Source organism: Aquarana catesbeiana, linkage group LG01, assembly GCF_042186555.1.
Source record: "Aquarana catesbeiana isolate 2022-GZ linkage group LG01, ASM4218655v1, whole genome shotgun sequence".
NCBI lineage: Eukaryota > Metazoa > Chordata > Amphibia > Anura > Ranidae > Aquarana > Aquarana catesbeiana.
Genome location: NC_133324.1, coordinates 876,673,982 through 876,691,954, shown reverse-complemented (window position 1 = coordinate 876,691,954; position 17,973 = coordinate 876,673,982).

Here is a 17,973-nt window from a genome sequence, read left to right as displayed (position 1 = left end):
GCTATGGGCCGGTTGGTAACTGGTTAAACTTTAATGACCCCAGAATGAGAAGAACAAGTGGTCCACAGTGGGGTACTTCTTATGAAACAGGACTTTGGAAAAAGGTAATCTTTTATGTCTGCCAGCCACTCTTTTCCCTCCAGCTTGACACATGGAGCTTGTAGTCACAAGCACTTATGGCTTAGTAAATGAGCGTGGGATAGAGCCAGGGTTCACCAAAGTTGTTTTTATAATATGGCAATAATAGGTATGTAAATGTGTGAATAAACCAATATATACTCCTGCTCTACAGGGTGCATATAACTTAATAAGTGTACTTAATAAATATGTACAAATATTGTTTGGAAAATGTGCCAAAAAACTTAGATTAATGGGTTGCCGCTCTCCAAAGGTGACTGTGCCTTTCAAAGTGAAAATCAATATAGCGCTATAGCGCTACCCAACATTAATTCATAAACTACAGTATAACACAGTTGACATTAGTGCAGCAAGATTCCAGTAGTTGAAATCCAATAATTTTCAATACATAACAATAACTAATAAATAAAGTTCATATAAAGTTCATATATTTCCACAATCACGCGGGTGGTGATGTCATTTCTGGCCGGTGAGATGCAAGTTGACATCTACTTCCAGTTCCAGGGTATTTTACTTGTTACAGCAATTTTAACATGTGAGTGGATATTGTTTGTTTTATGGAAAAATAAATGGAATTACGCTGTATTGCTTTTCTCTGCCATTTATTTACACCCTTATGAATGCACAATGAGGACAACCTGAGTTGGAGCTTGACACACAGCCAGAAGGACAACAAAGCCTAGCCATCTACACAAGCGCTAGAGACTTCTGTCATGGGAGTCCATAGCATCTGGTGAGTGAGAGGGTACACAGAGGGGAGCACGGATTGCACAGAATAATCTGTTTACAGCACTTGGCACTTTTATTTTGCACAACAAAAATTTGAATCGGCACTTTGAAGATTGTAGAAATATATGAACTTTATATGGACTTTATTTGTTAGTTATTGTTATGTATTGAACATTATTGGATTTCACCTACTGGAATCTTGCTACGCTAATGTCAACTGTGTTATAGTGTATGGATTAATGTTGGGTAGCGCTCTTATTCTGTTTTTATAATATACCGCTTCTTGTTTTACCTGTTACCAAAGGGGTCACCAAAAGCTTAACATCCCTTCCAGAGATTACAAAAAAGATATATCCAGATGTCCAAATCAGGATCTTACGAGTATGTATTTTGTCTGTATGAACATGTTTTCTGGATGTCCAGTGGCAAATGCTACTGCAAATGACACAGTAAAACGTGTTATCAGAAGTAGTTTGTAAGTAGAGAGTCCCAGAAGCTACAGAGAGTAACAGAGAAAATCATTTTATGGGAGAGTCCTTACAAGTAGTTTTGAAGTTTGATTTTACACCCTCTACTATCTACAATGTAGTGGGAAAAATAGAAAACTATTGCCTGAATGTTTTCTTATATTTTATTAGGCCCCTAAAGGGATATTGGACTCTCTCCCTATGAGATTTGGTTTGGGTTACTCACTTGCTTATATTTTGTCTCAGCAGCTGAAGTCCTCCATTCGGGTCTCACAGAGAATGTTGCTGATCTTTTAAGGTTTTTGACAAACTCATTTATGCGTTTTCTCCCCAAGCAGCCAAGAGGCCCATGGTAACTCTGGAGGAGCTGCAGAGATCCACAGCTCAGGTGGGAGAATCTGTCCACAGGACAACTATTAGTTGTGCACACAAATATGGCCTTTATGGAAGTGTGGCAAGAAGAAAGCCATTGTTCAAAGAAAAAAGAAAGCCATAAGAAGTCCAGTTTGCAGTTTGCAAGAAGCCATGTGGGGCACACAGCAAACATGTGGAAGAAGGTGCTCTGGTCAGATGAGACCAAAATTAAAATTTTTGGCCTAAAAGCAAAACACTATGTGTGGTGGAAAACTAACACTGCACATCACCCTGAACACACCATCCCCACTGAAACATGGTGGTGACAGCATCATGTTGTGGAGATGCTTTTCCTTAGCAGGGACAGGGAAACTGGTCATAGTTGATGGGAAGATGGATGGAGCCAAAGACAGGGAAATCATAGAAGAAAACCTGTTATGCCCCGTACACACGGTCGGATTATCCGACGGAAAATGTGTGATAGGACCTTGTTGTCGGAAATTCCGACCGTGTGTAGGCTCCATCACACATTTTCCATCGGAATTTCCGACACACAAAGTTTGAGAGCAGGCTATAAAATTTTCCGACAACAAAATCCGTTGTCGATAATTCCGATCGTGTGTACACAAATCCGACGCACAAAGTGCCACGCATGCTCAGAATAAATTAAGAGACGAAAGCTATTGGCTACTGCCCCGTTTATAGTCCCAATGTATGTGTTTTACGTCACCGCGTTCAGAGCGATCGGATTTTCCGACAACTTTGTGTGACCGTGTGTACGCAAGACAAGTTTGAGCCAACATCCGTCGGAAAAAATCCATGGATTTTGTTGTCGGAATGTCCGATCAATGTCTGACCGTGTGTACGGGGCATAAGAGTCTTCAAAAGTCTTGAAACTGTGGCAGAGGTTCACCTTCCAGCAGGACAACGACTCTAAATATACAGCCAGAGCTACAATGGAATGGTTTAGATCAAAGCATATTCATTTGTTAGAATGGCCTGGTCAAAGTCCACACCTAAATCTAACCGAGAATCTGTGGTAAGACTTTGCTGTTCGCAGACGCTCTCCATCCAATCTGACAGAGCTTGAGCTATTTTGCAAAGAAGAATGGGCAAAAATGTCACTCTCTAGATGTGCAAAGCTGGTAGAGACATCCCCAAAAAGACTTGCAGCTGTAATTGCAGTGAAAGGAGGTTCTACAAAGTATTGAATACAAATGCACGCCACACTTTTCAGATAATTATTTGTAAAAAAGTTTGAAAACCATTTATCATTTTTCTTCCCATTAACAATTATCAAATTTGACATTATAGGATGCTGCAAAGTCTTTAATTTGAGCTTCATCCCCAGGTTCCTGCTTTCCAAATTGATTGCAGGGAAACCCGATTATGTGTAAACCTTTCTTAGCATATTTGGCGTGAATTTCTACAAGCTGAGTGTAGTTTATAGGTGTTTTTCCTCATTTAGATGCTACATTGACAATGACACACACATAGCCCCTGTATTTCTCCAGGGAAACTACATTGCCATCGATGTTAGTAGCAAAAAGACTATGTTGGTCTATCACATAAAATTCCAATAAAATACATTTACATTTTTGGTTGTAACATGACAAAATATGGACAATTTCAAGGGGTGTGAATACTTTTTCAAGGCACTGTAGGCTAACACTGAGGGGCATTTAGAGGCCAAAAAAAAAAAAAAAGGTCAAACGCTCCTAAAACTGGCATTTTTAATGCCCAGTGTGCATGAGACCTTAGGATCAGTCTGCAGTATGTAGAATGAATGTGTCAGAAAACAGTCCAGCAATCACAGCAGCAGCTGAAATGCTGCATACAAAATCTGTTTTGGCTCTTATCTATACAACAGAATGTGCTCAACAAAAGAATTAATGTGCAAAGATACATCCTTTAGTTAAACAGATCGGAAAAATTAAAGGGTTGGTCAGACTGTAACCTACTGCAGAGAGAAGGGATTCGAGTCTGATCTCTCATTCTGAAAGAACAAGACCCTTCAAGTGATGATATGGCTGGGCACATTTCCTAACTTCTCATATCATTTAGCATAGTGCAGCAGTCCTGAGTATATTCTGTCATCACTGTGCAATGCATTCAGGAACGTTTATTAATCCGTCTCCCAGGTATTGTAACCACTATGCATATTTATTCTAAAAATGGAATGAAACTGTTTGACGCAATCTAGGCAGCTGCTCTATGCCACTGGGAGATAACCATTATAAAGAAAATGGAATGAAAGGTTTAGTTTTCAGCACAGAATGACAACAAACATAATCAGCAGAATGTTAAAAGCCAGGATAAGAACAACCAGTAAAATCATATAATAATAGGTTATGGATATTTGATGGCTCATTTTCTGTTTGTAAGCCGCAGAAATACTGAACAATTGATGCTGCAAATCCCTCACAGTAGATGGAAAAATGGTATATATCGCGCTAACACCCCAAACTGTAAATTAAACCTCCCTGGCGGTATGATTATGCCGGATTTTAGGTGCTGAAAGCAGTACAATTATTTTGCATGGAAATTTGGAAGTTTTTTATTGTAGGCCTGTAATTCTTAGCAATAACACACTTATATCTGTCCAAACAAGAGTCTAGTAGACATCTCGGGTGTGATAAAGTTTGAAACACAAAATCATAAATTATAATATAATAAATAACTATACATAATTATACCAAATAATAATATAATAATAATAAAAAATATTCAATAATGTAATCAAATCAAAAACACTAAAATTTGCTCAGTTGCAGAATTGTCGCTGTCATTACTTTCAGTGTTTGATGACGGATCTCCCCACAAATCACTATCGCTCAATTCTGCGAGTGATTCTAATTTATTATCGCTGTTTTCTAGCTGGTCTAAAACCACCTTTGATGTAAAGGGACAGTTTTGGTTGCTATGGACAATCTCCAGTTTCCAGGCAGAAATAACAGTTTTTATAATGTAAAACTGCATGCAGGGCACTGGAGAAACCACTAGGGACAAAGGGGATGTGAAATAATTACATACAGTAATGTAATCTGTAAGATTACAGTGTACTGTATGTATTGTGTGTGTTTCACTTTTTGAATTTGGCGCCGTTCTCCGTCCCCGTGCGCCGCAGCGCTCGCAGGGAACGGAGCCTGGCTCCATGATAGATCGAGCGGAGGATGAGCCGCTCACACTGAGGGGAGACATCGCAGGATCCAGGGGACAAGGTAAGTAACCTCTTCCTGGATCCTTCAATGCGATCCCGAGTCTGGCTCAGGGTTACTGCTCTTGGTACTGAAATTCCACCCCGAGCCAGATTTGGGATTACCGCCAGGGAAGTTAACTAGCAGCCAGCACAACACCAAACAAGAACATTTAACAAGTAAAAAGGTGCAATGCTCAGATACCTCAATAATACTAAGGCATGGTCCATAATAGTCCAAAATGCAAGTATCAAGGAAGAGACATTAGGTGAGTCTGTCAGGGCGGCCACCAGAGGAGACCAGAAGTAAATTCCAGTAAAGCTAGGAGCGGGGCGCCTCTGAGAATATATCAAAAACACTTTATTGTAAAGAACAATATCCACTCACATGGAAGTAAATGACATTGGGTGCATCACTGGGATGAGCAGGAGGAACTACAGGTAGCAGAGAGTCCTTTTTGCTGGAGGAAGCAGCACATCAAATCCCAGGGACGTTGAGGGCAGTGAGTCATCAGATCCTTGCAGAGTAACACCACTGTAGCTGCAGACCTCTCATCTGGTCACCGCAAAGATGGAGGACGGCCATGCAGTGTGGGAGCCAAAGCGAGGCTTGGATCGCAAGCGGCATGGCACAGGATGATGATGTCACTATAGTGAGACGCGTTTCCGAGCGTGCGTGCTATGAATGATGTGGTAGCCACGCTCCTTTGTCAACACCAAAAAAGTGCAAACCAAAAATACATATATAAAAATTATGTGCAGCGCTCAAAAGTGAATATGCAAAATTAAAATATGAATGACCACAGAGAACAGAATCATGTATTTCTACACACTCTGAATAGTGTAAATGACCACAAACAATATGTGAAAAAGTGATGTTAAAAGTTAATAAGTAAAATATGAATAACTACAAACAGTAAATGTAATTATATAAAATAGTGATGTGAATATCACAAGACATCCGATGTTCTATAAGTCCATATATTGTCATACAAAGAATAATATAATGTGAAAAAAAGTCCATAAAAAAGTAGTGAGGAGAGGATGACTTCCAAACCAAGAAAGGCATTTCCACATGACATCCATTCTATGACATTCTATGTGAAAAAACAGCAATAAAACCACCACCTGTTGTAAGAAGGCTTACCAATGCAGAGATCATCTACGCCTGTAGTCAAGATCAGAGTGGAAGGTGGTCCATCCGTCCAGAGATCAACACAAAGCAGCAGTCCTTAGAAATGGCCAGCGTGATGCACTAGATCTAGATCTAGCCTAAGCTGCTATACAGGTTTTATTCCCCCCACCCCCTCCTTCTTATTTGGGGTTTGACATGATAAATACATCCATATTTGACTGCATGAGACGATCTAATGCATCACGCTGGCCATTTCTAAGGATTGCTGCTTTGTGTTGATCTCTGGACGGATGGACCACCTTCCACTCTGATCCTGACTACAGGCGTAGATGATCCCTGCATTGGTGTTTTACACCACAAGCCCTATTGAGTCATTGAGCGTATGCCCATTTGAGTCCTCTTACTTCGGTAAGCCTTCTTACAACTGGTAAAGGTGTTAGCAAAAATATTGCGCTAAAGTGCATAGATGAATAAATAAGTAGCTACTAAACTATGAAATACACATAAAACAAATACCATATATCAAAAGAGCAGCGCTGACAGCGAAATAAATAGTGATAAAAAATATTGAAAAAGTCCAGAACAATTGAATGTGTCCAAAATAAATGCTTGAATCCGACTGTGATGATTATTGAAAACACAATCCAAACCAACGTGTATACAAATGCTGACAAAACCACCTTGTAGCGATAGTGCACCACCACCACATATATATATATATATGCGCTTACCAGAGGCAAGCTATAGGAGAGCCTGCGGCTAATACCCAGCCAGGGCCTTTTCCACAAGAAGTTGAATCACACCACCAATAGGAGGAAGTCTGGACCACACTTCTAATGGCTCGAGGATCGAATAACAGCCACCAAGGGTTAATAAGGATATTGCTCAAAAAAGGAGAATTCCATAGTGTAAACTGAACCAAAGTAGGTTTAATGTAGAATAAGTAATACACTTACATTTGTGAAGATAAAAACAGACATGTTAAAAACGGCAGGCCAGCAAGCGAACACCTGTCACTGAGAAGCGCAATGACATCATTACGTCCATCTCCCTACGCGCGTTTCGTCATCAAAAGACATCATCTCGGGGATCAACCGGTGGTAGTTTTATTGCTGTTTTTTCACAAAAATTATGTCACGTGTAACTACCTTTCTTGGTTTAGAAGTCATACTCTCCTCACTGCTTTTTTATGGACTTTTTTTCACGTTATAGTATTATTACATACACTATTTTATATATACACTATTTTATATAATTACATTTACTGTTTGTAGTTATTTATATTTTACTTATTGACTTTTCACGTCACTTTTTCACATATACACTGTTTATGGTCATTTACACTATTCAGAATGAGAAGTACATAACCCCACAGTAGGTGAAACCAACTTTTTTTTTAACTACTTAAGGACCAGAAGGATTTACCCTCTTAATGACCAGGCCATTCTTTTGCGATACGGCACTGCAAGGTAGTGCAAGGTTGTAACCAAACAAAAAGGTTGTTATTTTTTTCCCCACAAATAGAGCTTTCTTTTGGTGGCATTTGATCACCTCTGCGGTTTTTATTTTTTGCGCTCTAAACAAAAAAAAAAGATTGACGATTTTGAAAAAAAGCAATATTTTTTACTTTTTGCTATAATAAATATCCCCCAAAAAATATATAAAAAAACACATTTCTTCCTCAGTTTAGGCCAATATGTATTCTTCTAGACCTTTTTGGTAAAAAAAAATCTCAATAAGCGTATATTGATTGGTTTGCGCAAAAGTTATAGCATCTATAAAACAGGGGATAGATTTATAGCATTTTTATTATAACTTTTTTTTACCATTAATGGCGGTGATCAGCGATTTTTAGCGGAACTGCAACATTGCGCAGACACTTTTGGCACTTTTTTGCTATAAAAATGCACTGATCACTATATAAATGACACTGACAGGGAAGGGGTTAACACTAGTGGTGATCAAGGGGTTAAATGTGTTCCCTGGGAGGTGTTTCTAACTGTGGGGGGAGTGTACAGACTGGAGGAGGAGAGAGATCACTGTTCTCGATCACTAGGAACAGACGATCTCTCTCTACTCCCCTGTCAGAATGGGGATCTGTTTGTTTACATTGACAGATCCCCGTTCTGGCTCTCTGTGGAGCGATTGCGGGCCGCCGGTCACTCGCATCTGCTCTGGCACTCCACTGTATTTATCGCACGAACCGAAGTACAGTTACGGCGATTCGCGCAATAGAGCCAACCTGCCACAGTATAATGACGGCGGCTGGTCGGCAAGTGGTTAAAGGAAATGCTGGGTTAGATGAGGGTGTAGGCCCTGAATCAAATTACAAAGTGTACAATAACTATTGTATATACTATGTTGTTTAAAAGGCAAAGAAATACTCTAAGAAAAAAACTTTCAGCTAGTTTTTTTTTTTTGGCCCATTGAAAATGCAATTAACCCAGCTAACTGAATAAAATGGTTTGCTGTCCTGCCAAAGATCGACTATCCATATATACCAGTCCCCTTCCCTGATTCAGACCAGGAAAAAGGTTGTCTGCTTTAAGACGCCCTCTCTGATGTCTATTCAGCACTGTAAATGTGAAATCTTGGAGAGTAAGAAACCATTGGTGCTCCTGATATTTCCTTGTAGGGTCTTAGGACTTTATCCATGGCTCTCTGAAAAGTGACCAGGGTTACCTCCAGGTTTGCCCTCCTTATACACCGACAGCTCCACAGCAGTGCCAGGTGGTGCTCAAAATTTTTGGGGGGGCGCAAACAAACTGAAAAATTATGAAAAAAAAACATCAATTGCAGACTCACTGTGCCTATCAAATCCAGCCACTGTGCCCATCAATTGCAGCCACTGTGCCCATCAAACTCAGTTACTGTGCAATCAAACACAGCCACTGTGCCCATCAAACTCAGCCACTGTGCTTTCAAATGCAGCCACTGTGTCATCAAACTCAGCACCTGTGCCATCAAACGCAGCCACTGTGCCATCAAATGCAGCCACTGTGCCCCTCAAACTCAGCCACTGTGCTTTCAAATGCAGCCACTGTGCCCATCAAATGCAGTCACTGTGCCCATCAAACGCAGCCACTGTGCCATCAAATGCAGCCACTGTATCCTCCATGCGCCTCCCCCCTCCTCCTGATAGGCGTCCAATCGCAGTGCCTGTCCTTTCAGCCAATCAGGTGATGGGTATTAGACCCACGCTACCTGATTGGTGGAAAGGCGGTTCAGTGTTAGAAAAGCGAATATTCATTTGCTTTTCTAACACACCTGGGTGGACTCCAAGCGCAATGATTTGCGCTACGAGTTCACTTTTTTTTTAAGCCTATTAGAGCCTATGGCTCTAATCAGGTGCTTCAAAAATACACCCCCACCACTGTAATTCAGGCGCCCAGCACCCGAAAAGGGGCCGGATGACTGAATAGGGGGTGGCAGCGGCGGCCATGGATAGATTTACTAAGCTCTGGAGCAACTGCACTTCCAGAATGCAACTGCAATTTGCAGAGTGCACAGTTTATTTGCCTTTAGTAAATCAATACCATTAGGTGACACTTTGGTGGCTGGATAAGGTGACTGGGTTACCTGTATTGCTATAAATACTGGGATGTGTCCCTGACACTCAAGAGAGCTAAAGACACTACTTGGATAAGTAGGGAAACATCTTCAACATTACAGAATACATTTTGTTGCACATGACTGACTACAACAGGTTTGCTTAACTCTGATTTTTCCGATATGCATACATGTCCCAGGTCAGTGACTATGAGGTTATTAAAGCCACAGGGTCAGCATACCAAGAGGCAAATGGTATTTTAATAATAATATAATTCAGCAAATGCAACCCACTTATTTCTCTCATGACAAGTTTTATTTAAATAAATCTATTACATAAGTATTATTGAATGCTGAGTTTTGCTTGCAGCATTTTTTTATGATATTGATTTATTTCTCCATCAAAATGTGACCCATAGAAATATGTATTTTGGAAATGAACTCCCTCCACATGTATTTTTCAAAGAACTATTCAAACTACCCAGTTTATTTTTAGATTTGTCAACAGGGTTAGACAGAAGAACACTTGTAATGAGGTGGCCCAAGCAGGCCAGACATGGATTAATTAGGAGTTACTGTACTTGTTATGAAATCTATGTTGTTGTATAGTTCATTTGGTGATATAGAGCCTCAAAACAACATAATTACCATATGGCTGAACAGGGAACGCGGTAGAGTTAGTGGATTCTACGCTTTCAGATGTATGCAAGGAATTTTGCTCCAGACAAAATGTCCTTTCAGAATAAAATAATGAAACTCTGTTTCTGGTCAACTTCTACAAAATAACATCATGGCTCTCAGAAGATTTTCTCATACGATAATGTGCCCTTTCTTTTGTGCCAGACAGGAAGACATTTTTGGTTTGTGTATGTTTTTTTAAATAAATTAGGCTAGTAATTTATAACAAATATGCACATTATACAGCACATCTATATGTAATCTAATGTTCTTGTAAACATATTGTATGTATGTGTCCATTGTAAATCTATGTAGCGACCACTTGCCACATGCTGCTGAAGATTTTCAGTATCACTCTGTTCTGTTTTCTCATTCTTGAACTTTGGAGAGATACATTTAATCAGCACTTGCGGTGTGGGGTCACACAAGTCTGTGTTTAGTTTTGCCAAGGAGGCATCGTATGGAGGCATCTGCTGTGTATTACTTGTCTTCTATTCCTGTATCTCTTTAAAGGAGAAGTATAGCCAAAGCTATATTGGCTATACTTCTCCTGGGGATCACATTTGTGCAGTTCGTCCTGCACTCTTCTGACCTGTTTTAGTCGACAGCAGGCTAAAGGCTGACGACTGATGTCACTCAGCCGAGCCAGGCTTGGGAAAGATCCCGACTTTACAGCTCCCGCCCCCCGCACAGCCTAGCACACCAGTGAGTGCTGGAGGGGCAGAGAAGAGAACTGATGACTGACAGTCACTGGCTCCCTGCTAACTGAAGGCTGAGAACCAAGCCATCAGCGGTCTTTGATTGCTTGGTTCTCAATCTTAGGCCTGGTACAAACTACGAGCTCCCCTGCGGTGTTATTATGTTCTGAGAGGGGGACGGATTCCCGCTAGAGCACTCCGGTCAGCCCTCTCAGCTGTCCGGAGCCAATGGGCGACCTTATTTCGTCTTGCCCCTGTCGGACTGGCTGTGGTACACAGGGGCCAAATGTCAATAGAAACTGGCCGATGCCGTTGACATTCGGCCTGTGTGTACTAGGCTTTGAAGTCAGTGGGGGACAGATGCAGCATTGGATCGATGCTGCATCCATCTAGGTGAGTATCAATTTTTTTTTTTCTCATAAGCCCATGCTTCTCTTTTAATGAATAATAACCATAGTATTATGCCATTACAATTGGAAAGATCATGTAAATATGCATAAATCTTGACTGGTTCACTGGACACTGCAACATTGCAGAGATACAGTAGCAGCCTGTAGAGTGTTCTGTAGCAGCCTACAAGTATCGATAGTCTATGTTCTGTTACAACTTTGGCTTTAATATTCCCACTTCCTGTTGGAATAGATAGAGATGATATAATAGAGAAATAGATAGATAGATAGATAGATAGATAGATAGATAGATAGATAGATAGATAGATAGATAGATAGATAGATAGATAGAGCCTTTAAGAGTTTTCCCATGTTTTTCCCATGTTAGACCATGCAGAGTCAATGGTTTACAACAGTACAGGTTAAAGAGTTCAGTTCTCGGTTAGGGAGAGAGAAGAGTAGAGAGAAGAGGAAGGGTGAAGAGAAGATTAAGAGAGCAGAGGGGAGTAGAACTGCTTCAGATTTCCCAAGCTTATGCTATGCACCCTCACAGTGTCATGTAACTGGAGGAAATTGAACTGAAGATGGGGCTTCTCTTGCACCTTTTATCTAACATCCCTGGTAATGGTAACGGGGAATGTGGGGACACGAAGTTGCACAAGGACCGATATTAAAGGCTGCATCGGCTGTCAGATGTGAGTCAAACGACTGTGGACCACTAGGTAGGAACCAGATGCAGTAATGTGAAAGCACCCGATAAGAAGGCAGGAGTCTAGTGAGGACACAAGTAGAAGATTGTCAACAACCATGCAGTGAGGTACAGGAACACACTCCAGCTTATATAGGCCACACATGCCCACGCTTTTTATCATGTGACCCTATGAAGAGGTTCATGTACATGTGCCTGCACTGGTCATCTCATACTGGAATGCACTGGACCTTCCTTGCACATAGGCATTACTGAATGCATAGTCTTTTTTTTTTTTTTAAAGAAGAGGGCAGAGGAGAAGAAGGAAAGAGGGGAGGAAAGTGGGTAAGAGAAGAGGGGAGGAAAAAAGGAATAGTAGGAGGAAAAAGAAAAGAGGAGTGGAGGAAAGGAAGGAATGGAGAGGAAATGAGGGGAAGTAATGGAAATGGAAAGGGGAGGATAAGTGTAAGGGAAGAGAGGTGGAAGGAACAAGTAAAGGAAGATGGGAAGGGTTGGTAAGCAAGGAGGGAACAGCAAGAAAGAAGAGAATGGAGAGCAGTGGAAATGAGGGGAGGAGAGAAGAAAACAGTGGTGAGAAAGGAGGGCAGAGGGGAGGAGAGTGTATGAAGTAGAGAACTCTGAGAGAAGACTATGGGGGAGAGGAGGGGAGAGTAGGGGTAGAGGATAGTGTGGACGACAGAGAGGGTGGAAAAGGAGAGAACAGCACATAGAGCAGAGGGGAGAAGAAGGAAGGAGAGCAAGGAACAAGAAGGAGAGGAGTGGAGGGGAGCTGGAGTCATAGTATTACTTAGAGCATGTCCCTCTTTGTACTCTCCCCTGAACATCCCCATGACATAACTGTACAATGAGGGTTAAATTATTACCCTTACTTCAAAGTTCTGCAGCAGACCCCAAGTTGACTTCCAGCCACAAGTTTCTTTATTCCCAGTCAGTGTTTCTCTTAGCACAGTATGGAACATGTTAAACCTAGCGACAGCACAACATTTGTAGCAAAAATCTGCCTTCAGAATTTGTTATTCTGATTTCGAAAGCTACACAAAAGCATTGATGATCAGATCAGTAGAATCATTATTCGTCAATTTTTAATTGACGATCTACCTTATGTGATATGGGAGCTTTGGATCACTGCCAATCTGCTTGTAAAAGTGACAGAATAGTCCATAACTCTAGTACAATGGAAAACAAGAGAATGGTTCACCAACACTTTACCAGTTCCACACTAGGAGTTTGGAGTTTTCTGTCTGCTTTAGGGGTCACAAAGAGGAGGTTTTCACAGTTCAACAACTGTGGCTCAGCCCCAGGCTAGTCCACCCTGCTCACTCTGGTGTGTCCTGCTCTCTTCCTCACAGACAAGTGCTGACTGTTTTCTCTTCTTTTTCTGGATTTTGATACACACACGTTAAACCCCTTCAGGTTCAAAGTCCCTGTAATCAAGGTTGGAGGTTCTTTCACATCCAATGTCTCTCTGAACCTCCAAATCCAGAAGACTCATAAATGAGGACTTGTCAATCCAGAGAGTACTGAAAATCAGTCCTCTCCTCTCCAACTAGAGTACTCTGGAACCCCTTACCCTGCATGGGTAAGAAACTCTGAGTACTAAAAATGTTTTCAATTGTCCCCCTTAAAGGGACCACAACCCAAATAGTGGGCAAATATACCTAACATCCAGGACCTATCCCTGGCACCCTGTACACTTATTTAAGTTGGATTTAGAAATCATGCATTGTATACTTTTCTACAAATTGGACAATCATTGATTCATTACTGAACCTTTACCTGATCTTTTTTTATATGATCTTTTTGTATATCACCACGCTCACTGTTTCTCTATTACTTCCACCATTCTAAACGGTCGCCTATCATCTTCACTCCATTCTCTTATCAACCCTTTATAGCACAGTGATACCCTATTTATCTATTATACTCTCTGACAGTCACCACTTATTCACCACTTTGGACTCACCGTGAAGACTGGCTACCTGTGTTATGGGGGGCTTTGTGTGTGCGCCCTGCTGCCGTGAGGCTCAAAATTGCCTCATCTCTCGGGACTGACTACCCTTCTGGCCCTGGCCCCGTACTCACCATACTTTATCGCATTGAATCATCTGTAAGTATTTAGGACTGGCATATTTGCCTTTTCCTGTTTTTGTTTAGTGCCACATGAGTTTAATTATATTTATTCTTTATAGATACTCTTGAACTTTCGCCACTGATGAGTGTTTATACACGAAATGCGTCGGACAATTTAGGATGCAGATACATGCCTGCACTAGCAATTACTTCAGTTCACCACGTACATCAATCATGTATATACTATTCTATATTACTTACTTTTATTGCAATGTGCCGCCTATATGATGTTTGTATATATATGAATTTATAGAATCTATTTACCAATTTTTCTACATTACCACGTGTTGCCAAGTTGATATGTACTCATGTATCCTCGATGCTTATTATTCATGCAGGTGCATGTGTTTATACACACGATCAATACTTTTTACTTGTCTTGTACCATTGATTTGTATTTTTACATCTTTGCATGTTATTAAATATGTTTCTATCAATTTACCTCTACAATGTCATTAGTTTAATTTAAAGTCCCAAATTCCTTTTTTATGAACCCTTACCTGTTGGTACTGGTAAGGGGACACTTCTGCCATTACTCTGTTGTTGCTAGCAGGGACTAAGCCAATGGGACTGGCCATCTAACTAGTAGCATTATTAACTGAATGCAGACTTTACTGGAACTGTACTCATGTGCACCACCATAAAGACTGGGCCCCAATGGAAGCCAGCTGAAGAACTAGGACTGCTCACTCAGATAGCTGCTTCACATTAACTTTGCTAATGTCCATAGTAAGAGGTACCCCTTTAGGAAGTATTACATTTCATTGCCGCCATTCATATAGAGTGCACTGTAAAGTGGATATAGCCTACTGTTTACAGAGGAGTTACCTCAATATTGATTATATTGCTGATTTTGTGCATTACCCGGTTTACTCTAATTTAGCTGTATAGAATTTCATTCTATGCTGCTATAGCCTACTGAACATATTGTCTAGGAACTGTAATTGGCCTAATATTTTACTTACTCATTTGTGTGCACACTGCTATTTACTGCAACCCGTGACAATACATTGGGTTCATTTACCACTAACCAGTCTGATGTTTGTTTTTTGATACTGAACCTTAGTTGTGTTCAGTGCATCTAAATGTGTGCTCCCAGTAGCAGTGCAGTATCTTTTTGCTTAACCTGGTATGTCAGTGGGGCTGAGGTTGTTCTCAAAGTTGAGGCAGAAGAACACAGAACACGATCTACCAAGCGGTTCCTGCAGGGGTAGCACTACAAAACCAAAATGCCACATTGCATAAAACGGCAGTGAATTTTATTAAAACAAAAAGACAAAAGCACACTTACAAGTGTCCAGAGGAAAATCATATATGCAGTCGGAACTGTTACCCTCACAATGGGCTAGATGTGATCTCCCACTTCCAGTCTGTCTCCCCTGCTTGCAGTGTCACTTCCGGTTTGCCTTTATCAGATCCAGCCTTATTTGTTACGTCACCGAAGACTGCATCAGCAGAGGCATAATTTACTACACAGAAGTTGCAGCAAGTTGGAGCTGTCTATTGCTTAGCATATTGACTGCAGAGAATATTCAATATGCCTGCTCCTAAAGCAAAGTTAGTATAGAGATATATACTATATTGCCAAAAGTATTGGGACACCTGCCTTTACACGCATATGAACTTTAATGGCATCTCAGTCTTAGTTCGTACGGCTCAATATTGAGTTGGCTCGCCCTTTGTAGCTATAACAGCGTCAACTCTTCTGGGAACTCTGTCCACAAGGTTTAGGAGTGTGTCCATGGGAATGTTTAACCATTCTTCCAGAAGCGCATTTGTGCGGTCAGGCACTGATGTTTGATGAGAAGACCTGGCTCACAGTTACATAGTTACATTGTTACATAGTAGGTGAGGTTGAAAAAAGACACAAGTCCATCAAGTCCAACCTATGTGTGTGATTATGTAACATTCTAATTCTAATTCATCCCAAAGGTGTTCTATTGGGTTTAGGTCAGGACTCTGCATGCCAGTCAAGATCCTCCACCCCAAACTCGCTCATCCATGTGTTTATGGACCTTGCTTTGTGCACTGGTGTGTAGTCATGTTGAAACAGGAAGGGGCTATCTCCAAACTGTTCCCACAAAGTTGGGAGCATGAAATTATCCAAAATGTCTTGTGTGCTGATGCTTTAAGAGTTCCCTTCACTGGAACTAAGGGGCCAAGTCCAACCCCTAAAAAACAACCCCACACCATAATCCCCCCTCCAACAAACTTTACACTTGGCACAATGCAGTCAGGCAAGTACTGTTCTCCTGACAACCGCAAAACCCAGACATGTCCATCAGATTGCCAGACAGAGAAGCGTATTTTGTCACTCCAGAGAACATGTCTCCACTGCTCTAGAGTCCAGTGGCGGCGTGCTTTACACCAATGCATCGGACGCATTGCATTGCACTTGGTGATGTAAGGCTTGGATGCAGCTGCTCGACCATAGAAACCCATTCCATGAAGCTTTCTACACACTGTTGTTGTGCTAATCTGAAGGCCACACGAAGTTTGGAGGTCTGTAGCTATTGACTCTGCAGACAGTTGGGGAAAAAAAATTAATCCTGCTCCTTTGAAGTTTCCTACCACTGTGGTCAAAAACAAACAATGATTTGACCCTACTAACAATTAGAAAATCAAAGTTATCTCAAAATTAAATTTTTTTAACTAAATTCTGGTAGTGTGTAACAAACTTTAGTCTTTCTAAATGGGAAAGCCCTCATGCTCAACGCTAATATATAAACTAATTATAATTTAAAGGAACTGGAGCTGTGGACCAAGAGTTTGCTTAAAGTGGGTATCAAAAGGTAGGTATGAAAAGAAACGAAGGAACCGCGCTCTTTTTTTATAAATTACATAAAATCATAGTGAATAAACAAATAAATAACTACATCTTCATTTGAATTATGAAAAATACATACAAATTGTCAAGTCCATGTATAGATCCCACACATGAATAGCATCCTCAGTGAGTGTAGGAAAGGTTTCTCTCCACCCACATGCAGACACACAATGCACTCACTTAATTGACCACTATTACAGGGAGTCATACATGAGGTCACAGGAATGAATATAAACCGCTGCTGTCATCCATTCATCCATTCAATATATATATATAGATAGCATACTCAAAGCTCTAGTTTTGCCATATAGAGAGGGAGAGGAAAGAACACTCTCACGGTGCAGTAATTCAAATCATTTATTTAAAAAAGAAGGTTGTATTGCACTTACATCAAAGAAGACAGGGATCAGCATGTATTGTATAGGAGTAGCTGGTTAGCGCTCCACCTGCTTTCCAGCTGACTGGAAATTACGTATCTCAAACACCACCCAACGCCGTTTCGTCAGCCTATGTCTGACATTTTTAGGTATTATATAAAATGAGTATAATTTAAAGGAACTGGAGTTATGGACCAAGAGTTTGGATAAAGTAGGTACCAAATTGTGTTTTTGCATGCACTTTTTCTATTTTTATACATTTCTGGTATATGTTTAGGTAAACTATATTTACGACTGAAGAGATAACATCCTATATTTGTTTTATTTATTTTCAGTCAAGTTAATATGAAACAGCAGGTGTCAAGAGCAAGGCTAGATTTAGAGAGATTTCAGAAGGCTGTATAGTATCCTACTGTAAATAGACCTGAACATTTTGCGTTTGGACTAAAACAGCGGGATATCAGATTTCACACCTACAACAAAATACGTCAGAACACTGACACATCCTAATCTCACTTTTTGGCAGCAGCAATCTGAGTCATCTGGGTTTTCTTTGTGTAGAGGTGCTCACCAAGTAGGGTTGCCACCTGTCGTTGA